Source organism: Apis mellifera, linkage group LG11, assembly GCF_003254395.2.
Source record: "Apis mellifera strain DH4 linkage group LG11, Amel_HAv3.1, whole genome shotgun sequence".
In the NCBI taxonomy this organism is placed as follows: domain Eukaryota; kingdom Metazoa; phylum Arthropoda; class Insecta; order Hymenoptera; family Apidae; genus Apis; species Apis mellifera.
Window position 1 is genome coordinate 10,153,582 of NC_037648.1, and position 8,580 is coordinate 10,162,161.

Below are 8,580 nucleotides of genomic sequence, written 5' to 3' on the forward strand. Positions count from 1 at the left end.
TACATCGGGAGTGGACATAGTCCATCCTTGCATAAACGAACGTCATAATTATCGATCGATAATTTTTCTCTCAGAAATGATGAAGAGAGGTGTAAAGCGTAAGAAATCGTAAGAGGGATCGATTTACTTCAATACATCGTCGCAATGACGTAAACAATTACAATTTATAATTTATATAATAAATTTATTAAACCGTTGAGCGATTTTTTTTTCTTTTTTTTTTTTTTTTTTGAACGGAAGTCTATCGTTGATAATATAGATAATAAAGAATAATTATAATATAAACGACGTGTGACGTGCAAGTTCGCGGCTCGGAAATCGTATCCTCTTCAAACTTTGCCCGATCAGCGTCTCGAAGCTCGACATTCTCGACACAAGAACGATGGATCATCTGAAACCGCGAACGAAAATACGAATCAGCTAAACATCTTCGCTGCCCTCCTCTCAGGCAAAACCTACCCACTCTGTCCCCTGACTTCGAGAAGTCTTTAATCAAATTGCATAACGTTACGCGAGAAGCAATCTTCTCTCGTTCCCTTGTGCTATTCATTTCCGAATAATCTTGCGAAATTAATTTTACGAAAGTAAATGGTAGCTTTTACATATATATATATATATATATATGTGTATATATATTAAAGATCGATGAAGATGGAAATTGGATGCGCTGGATGTTTTGTTCCAATCTCGATTATGTTTTAAAGCCGATAATGCGTAATAAATATTTTCGATACAGACGAATTTATTAATACGTGCAAAGTGGAAAATGATTGAAAATGAAAATCGAGAAGGTAATTTTAATCCTTGTGCTGATAATACGTTCAATTTTTTATTTCCTGATAATAAAATAAATCGTTAGAGGATAACGAATAAGATACATATTGAAAATATGTAATCTTAATTTCTCTTCATCGAAAAAATACGGTTGCGACGAATGAATATGTAAAAATTAAAAAAATAGCACGATATTACGATAATTCGTTTGCAACGATGGAATAAAATTACGCTCGATATAAACGTCGAGCGTAAACATACACGTGTATAATATCCTCGAGAACGATTTCATTCGAAAACAATTAGCGGGCCTCTCGAAGGTCGTGCCGAATCGATGGGCAGAAGATTTACAGTTACGGATGACGCAGTTCTCCGTTGGCAAGAGACGGATTAACTCGTAATTCCGCGTTAAACGGCGTCTTCGTATTTCCGCGTAAAACGTTTCGCATCACGCTCTTTATTTGGATCGTCATATCGACATTCGTAAAAGAGAATTAGAACGAAATTCTTCCAAGATCGACTCCGACTCCGAAAATACTCCGAAACGAGATCCCGCTCTGAAATACTGGAAGAACACTGTAAGTCTAACCGTATCATCTCGAATGTGTGCAGAATCGTTTCGATATACATTTTTATCTCCTTTAAACTTCCTTTCCGCGAAAAAAAATTAGATATCAGCAATTATACACCGAGCCATCTCTGTCTCGTCTCACGTTTTTCCACACACAACCAACCATATACATATATATATATATATATATATTTCTTCTCTTTCGAAGCAACAACCGTGTCAAACAACCACGGTCCATCCCCTCTCCTTTATCCTCAATTACAATTGTAGCGTAAATCGGGCTTTAGCTGCGTTTCATCGGGGGCACAGCGGGGGGCATCTCTCTTCCCTCCGCCGCGGCACGGTCGTAGGAAGGTTCCACGGCGACCGACGGCGGGTGTCGGTGGCACGGAGCGCTCGACGTCGACGTCGTACAAGGACAAGGCCACGTGGTCACGGGCGGCTGGGACGGACACGTATACAGATATATCGGCAACCAGTCATGCACCGCCGCCACCACCACCACCAACGCGACTATAATCGGCGTCGTTTACCATCTCTGACCCGTTTACCATCCAGTGCGTCGATTTTCGAAACCAATCGAAATCCTGTCCTGTTGGGATACGCGCGGTGAGCCGGGGTTGTCCTTTCCTGAGCGGGGAGGGAGGGAGGGAAATTAACCTCAATTCTGGGGAATTTGGATGGAGCAACGTTGTTGTCAATCATTGTGAGAATTGCGAATTTCGCGATTATGTAATTGTGCTTTCTTTCCTTTTTTTTTTTCAGGGGAAATTAATCTCAATTTTGTCGAGAAATTGGATTTCTCCTTTGGAATTGGATTTGAACGATTTCGATCTAATGTAAGTTTTTTTTTGTAAATACGTGCGTTTAGGTAAGATGGTAGATGACGAGCTAGTGTTTTTTTATTCTAGGGGAAACTAGCGTATGATTGTTAAAAAAGTCACTCGTTCGAATCATTTTCAACTATTATTATTATTAACTCGTGTAATTTGATCCATCCAGTGAATCTAGATTTCATTACACGGATAATCGTAAATATTGTGCGTTTATTAGAAGACGAAGGAATTGGAATGAAAAAAAGAAAAAAAAAGTGACTCGTCTCTTAGCTAATTGCAATATACTTTCAGAATTTTGAACTTTGCTTTTAACGATCTATGATTTTCACAGAAATGGTTGGAGCAGCAAGTATAATAAAAATACTTTCGACTTTGTTACCGAATTATCGTCTCACCTTGTCTGATCTTTATCGACCTGTTTCACTTACGGTTGAATTGCGCGGCCATCATCGCGTCGCGCTTCGAAATATGTGTCACGTGTTGTCGTGGAGAAAAAAAAAAAAAAAAAAAAAAGAGAGAGAAGAAAAGGGCGGTAAAAATAAATGCGAACCACCGATGGAACAAGATTTTCAACAACGTAGAATAATAGTGTATATAGTGTGTATACACAGATATATATATATGTATACTATACACGTTCCATACGTAATTCCAACGTACCGAGCTATAATAAAACATCCATAAATATATAACCGCGACCAAGTAATCGATACTATCCCACTGGCAACATATTGTGCCACGATCTCGTACGTATACCATTTAATTATATGCCAAACAATAGGAAGCACCAAGCTCCGTCCATCCCCGTTCCATTTCGCGCTTTAAAACGCGTTTCATCATTCTCGATCTTGTCATTCCGATTCTTTAATAGCTTCAGAGAGCAATCCTTTTAAGTAGGAATTCACCGTTCTTTTCCCCTTTAATCCCCTTATTTTTCCAAAATTTCTCCCTCCATTTCTGATGACAAATAATTCTCCACGATATAATTCCTCCAGTTGATAATTTATTCAATTCTTCTGATCTCGATCGTTCATTCACATTCAAATCTTCACAGATCTCATTCCATCGGGTCAAATTCAACTCGACTTCTCCAACGAACAATCACAAAGTATCGACGAACCGTATCACCGCGTGTTAAAGTGTCTCGTCTCTCGCACCTATTCCGCTCAAGGACACGGAGCGGAGAGATCATACCATCGCGACCTTGGAGGGACGACGCACGTGTTCTCTCGTACGACGCCTCATGCAGGCCTTGAAATTTGTACGGATCGACAAGTTTCGGTGTGCCCCACGGTCATCTCAGATATGCACGTAGAGAGGATAATCTGATAATCTCTTGGGGGAGCGACCAACAATGACAATTGCATCACTGTATACGTGTATATATATATATATCCTCGTGGATCAGTGGATTTTTGCTTAGGCGTATTAATTTTTTTTTTTTCTTTCTTTTGAGAAATCCTGCGACTAAATTTTTTTTTAGATAAATTTGAGCTCTCTTAATTAATTTCTAGGTTAATTATTATATCTCTTTTTCGATTCTTCGTATTTTCAGAAATCTGTGAAAAAATCTTTTGCTTAGAAATTAGATAAATCTTTTTGAGGTTATTATTACAGATTTACAACGTGAATTTAAGAAAAGGGAAATAAAGAAGGCTGTTGTATTTCGGGAAAGATCGCGGTTTAGAAATAAAAACGTTGTTGAGGCTTTTTATCATTTTCGATGATTTATTATTGGCGAGATCGTGGAGATCGCGTGTCGTGGAAAGATAATGATTATCTTTCTCCCGGATTTTATGACATCGTAACATCGTACAACGACGATTATTATCGATTGTATTGTTGAATTTTATATTTTTGAAGAATTTTTGGGAAAGTATTCGTGTATCGTATACGTTTCTCTTTGTTTGAGCAAGATATAATTACATTAAGATACGATGATAATTTTAGATAAACGTGCGAGGAAACGTGTTTTTGTTCATATTTTGTATTAATTGCGTGTTAAAGAAAGAAAAGAGAAGAAGGAGAAAAGATCTTGGAATCGATATCGATTGTTGCATTCTGATTTTCTTTGAACGTTTATTAAACATTAACATATCGATACTTACATACTTCTCTTTGATTCGAATTCTAATTAGTCGTAAGGTCTTTCTTTCTTCGTTGCAATTGCACAAGGTGTCAAGACGTACGATATTAATTTTATACTGAAAAAACATGGAAGGAATATTATTCATTGAATATTTGAATAGTAGAAAATGTATCTCGTTAAATACGCAGCAATAACACGAGTTACATTGAAACTCTTTATGAGTCTAAAGTAACATGTAACAGAAGAAAAACAAATATTATTCAGTAAATTATCAGGATATTAACGGTTGAAATAATATTTCTTCGTGTATTTCTGTTATTTTTGTGTGTGTATATTTATATATCTTCTTTGTATTTCTATTATAAGTTGGAATAGCTAGAGTTAATAATTTTTAATGGAACGTGTTAATAATATCTATACTAAAAATTTAATTTCATATGTGTGTCATTCTAGAAAAACGAAACGTAAATTCAAGGATTCCTATCGAGGATTCCAAATATAAATTTACCTTTACCATTATTACACCCCGATAATTCCAAGGATTCCAAATTCTTCGAACCAATATATAATTCCCTCATCATCATCGTTTCTCCGAATATTTCCAAAAGGGAGAAGAAGAAAAAAATAATTTAGTTCGAAAATAACAGACTTTTTTGAAAAATCGAGACAAGAATTCCATTTCTCTCAATTCCCCAATTTCCAATTTTCCAAATCTTTTTAATTCTCTACACAACTACCAGATATTTCAGATCGTTATAAATCACCGTTGTAGATAATAAAGAAAGCCGAGTTTTTCAAATACTCTCAGAGAATAAACACAGAAATTCAACTATTCCTATTAATTCCAAATATAACCCCAACCTTTACCGTTATTACACTCCAATAATCCCAAGGACTCCCAACCTCTGTATCCCAATAATTACCTCGTCGATAAACTGCAGACATTCGTGCATTTATTATACTTAAAAATATACAGAAAATACGTGGAAAATGATCTCAATATACAAATCGTATACACAAATTCCCGATCTAAAAATATAAAATTCTTCTTGATCCACCTTCTTTAAAAAAGAAGAAGAGCGCAAAAATTAAACAAATCCCGATCCAATTTCTCTGGAAAATCCAATTAAAAAAAAAGAGAGAAAAGAAAGGAAAGAAAGCAAATCACGGAAACGTTTTCTAAAATGTCTGGAAGAATATGGCGAGGGATCGGTTCAGCTGGTTTCCATCGTCGATCGAGGCTCCGCCACGCTCGCTTTAACCTTTTCAACGTGCGATCACTGACGTGTCCGCCGATTATATAAAACGGGTCTGCCCTTGTCCCCTCTCGGAATGATCGATTGGTCTCGCGTTTTCTGGCCGCGGATTACCTCTGAACGGATTCCTCGGTCGCGAAGAAGGTCATCTTCGCGATGCCATCGTGGCAAGTCATTGGACACTTGGCTTAATTTTGAAGAAATGGAAAATTAAAAAATTGCTTCCAACTTTTACGAATTAATTTATTTTTGAATCCTCTATCTTGCATAGAAATATATTTTCTGTGTAATTACATAAATTACGAGAGAAGAGGGGAGAGACTTATTCGAAGGCTGCCACTCGACCGTGTTCTCAAAATTGAGAAACAGTATTTTTAATTAGCACAATTAATAGTATTTTTCTATCGATTAAAAAGAAAACATCTTTTAAAATTTTTCCCCCAATCTCTTTACGAGTGAATCATCGTGCAACATCACGGAAATAAATAATTCACGGAGAAGGGAAGAAGAAGTAAAGCAAAGCGATACGAAACACATACATATATATATATCGTTAATCCGTCGAAGAATGAAAGAAGGTGAGCATGGAAGAAAGCGGAAGCTGAGAAAGATGGGGAAGGGGAAGAGTTACGGGAGGAGATCGCCGCGCAATAATAAACGGCGGCGTCAGCGGCGATTATACATATCCCCGAGGCTCGAAAATCGGGGGATTTTCGAAGCGTCCGCGCGAGCCTCGTGGAGGCGCTCGAGGCTCAAGGTCGGGATGGCCGACAGATAAAGTTTCCTCGAAGCGGCACTGTACGATCAAAACGATCGTGACGTTGCTCGAGGTTAAGATCTGTCCACGCTCTGGATCCCGTGCTTGAACTCGTCGCCCGCTGAATCACGCCGATATCGAGGCGTATACGGGCTAAGATAACGAGATACGCTCGCGTGTACGCGTGACACGTAAGTCATACGTTTGCAAGTCGACGGACACTTGTACTCGTTTTATGTAATTTGACTCGTTTAAACGTTATTTTTTTTTCTTTTTTCTGCCAGGGATATTTTTACTTTGTACTTTTTCCCTTTCTTCTCCGATAAATTGATTTGGATATATTACGAAATTCTTTTTTTTTTTTTTAGGTATTACAGTTGTTAGATGTAATGTGTCGGATCAGTTCTCCAAGGATTCGATAATTTTATGGAATAATGTTGAGAGTTTTATAGATTTTACAAATAAGATATATAAGGAAGTATTCAAGAATTCATTAAACTCTATCAATGGATTTTCAATGGAAAAAAATTTCGGGAGGATTATCGTAATAAAATGATGTTACAAATATAAAACTTATCAACCCAATATTCCATCCAATATTGCTTGATATTCTTCGATTAACAAGCTTCATTCTCATAATGATTTCGAAATTACACAATGCGCCAAATAGCAATAATATATATATATATAGACAAAGCATCCTAAAATGCCACTTGACCTAATTAGAAAGATACTAGCGTCTTGAATTCTTGTTCTCGAGACATTCGTCGAAGAAGAGTTATCCATTTTGTCTTAAGAAAAATAATAACAATTTCATATTTCAAAAAATTAATAACGAGAATCTCAAGTCTAAGGATTTATATTTTCAAGAAAACTCGAATAATCAATCCACACTATCAATAAAATATTATCTTCGATAGAAGTCGTCCGTATTTGATATCAAACGTTAAAAATATCGAATGACGAAAAATTAATTTCTCGGAGGAATCTTTAGAAAAGAAGAAAACAATTCCAACAATTATCTGGATAACAAATTCTTCCAAAATAAATTTCGAAAGGGGATGTTCGTCGATACGGCTCGTCAAAAATCAAACATCTTCTTACATCACGTTACATCATCGCGCGTTGTGCCCCAACACGTGAACCAATAATATAAACACCGAGCGTTTCTCCATTCCAACGGAACCGTTCTTTATTACCATCGTCTGAACGCGTGTAATATAAACGGGGCTTTACACGTTCTCTCCGTGAGGTGAGATTCCCTCACGAACCCGAAGCCGAAATACTAAAACTGTCGCAAGGACGTCGAATAGAGACTCGGCCGTTCCTCGTGCGTGGCCGGCCTTCGTCTCGAAACTTCTGGCCGAAAAGATCGAAGCACATCGGAACAAGAGTCTATACATAATGCTGACATAATATGCGGCCGAAAAATAAAATTCCATGGCCTCTCGGTGGCCTCGACGGGCCACAAAGAATCCTGTTGGAAACGGTGTTGTTGGGTAGTATCGATGGGTCGGATAAACGGAGGCAGATATCTGAGAGGAGATAACGTTGGATAGCGTGATTGAGATCTTTCGTAGATTCTTTATTTTTAATATATATATAGTGATTCGTTATTTTATATTCATTGATTTTTAATTATAGTGTTATTCATTGGAGTAAAGTTTATTTTTAAGGAGTTAGGCCTTTCTAGAAATAATTACCAGTTTAATTTTACACTCCATTTTCGATAAATCCCTAATAATTTCATATTTTCATATATTGGAATTATTAAGTTAACCTTAAAAATCTGCATCCTATTACCGCCATATTGTTTCTCTTGCTCTACGAGCAATTGTGGTAAGCATTTCATTACACGAGAAATAACAGAGATTTCAATTGGTAAAGCTTATATTATCTACGATTCCAGTTTAATCCCCTCCCAATCTTTTTTTCCCTTCTTTTTTTTTTTTCGAACATAACCTCGCTAGGTAACCATTCGAATTGTATCGAACGGCTGTTGTTCGAGGTTATGATCGAACGAGGCGACCAGATCTCGTACTTGAACTCCTTATACTCGCGATAACACGAGCCGTTATCAGAGATCTGGATACAAGTCGCGATGCGAAGTGGTCAAATAGAGGATCGTTTGGAGAAAATAACGTATCGGAAATTATCGCGGCTTCTTATTAACGGCGAAGGTTTCTTGAACTTAAGTATGCGCGCGTGTGTGCGTGCGTGTAACTGTACTCTCTCTATTCGAGTAGAATTGTCTGTGTGTTGAATGATGGGATCGATGTTGGGAACTGCGTGATAAT

The 8,580-nt window shown here is 37.2% G+C and overlaps 1 long non-coding RNA gene across 2 annotated transcripts; it reads left to right on the top strand.

The window, feature by feature from the left end:
* Positions 1–1,029: 1,029 nt before the first annotated feature.
* Positions 1,030–4,394, top strand: LOC113219104. Of its 2 annotated transcripts, none has more exons than XR_003305645.1 (3): positions 1,030–1,352; positions 2,111–2,184; positions 2,257–4,394. It is a non-coding gene; the product is annotated as an uncharacterized LOC113219104 (long non-coding RNA). The 2 variants fall into 2 exon arrangements; XR_003305644.1 differs by lacking the exon at positions 1,030–1,352 and adding an exon at positions 1,359–1,954.
* Positions 4,395–8,580: the final 4,186 nt, after the last annotated feature.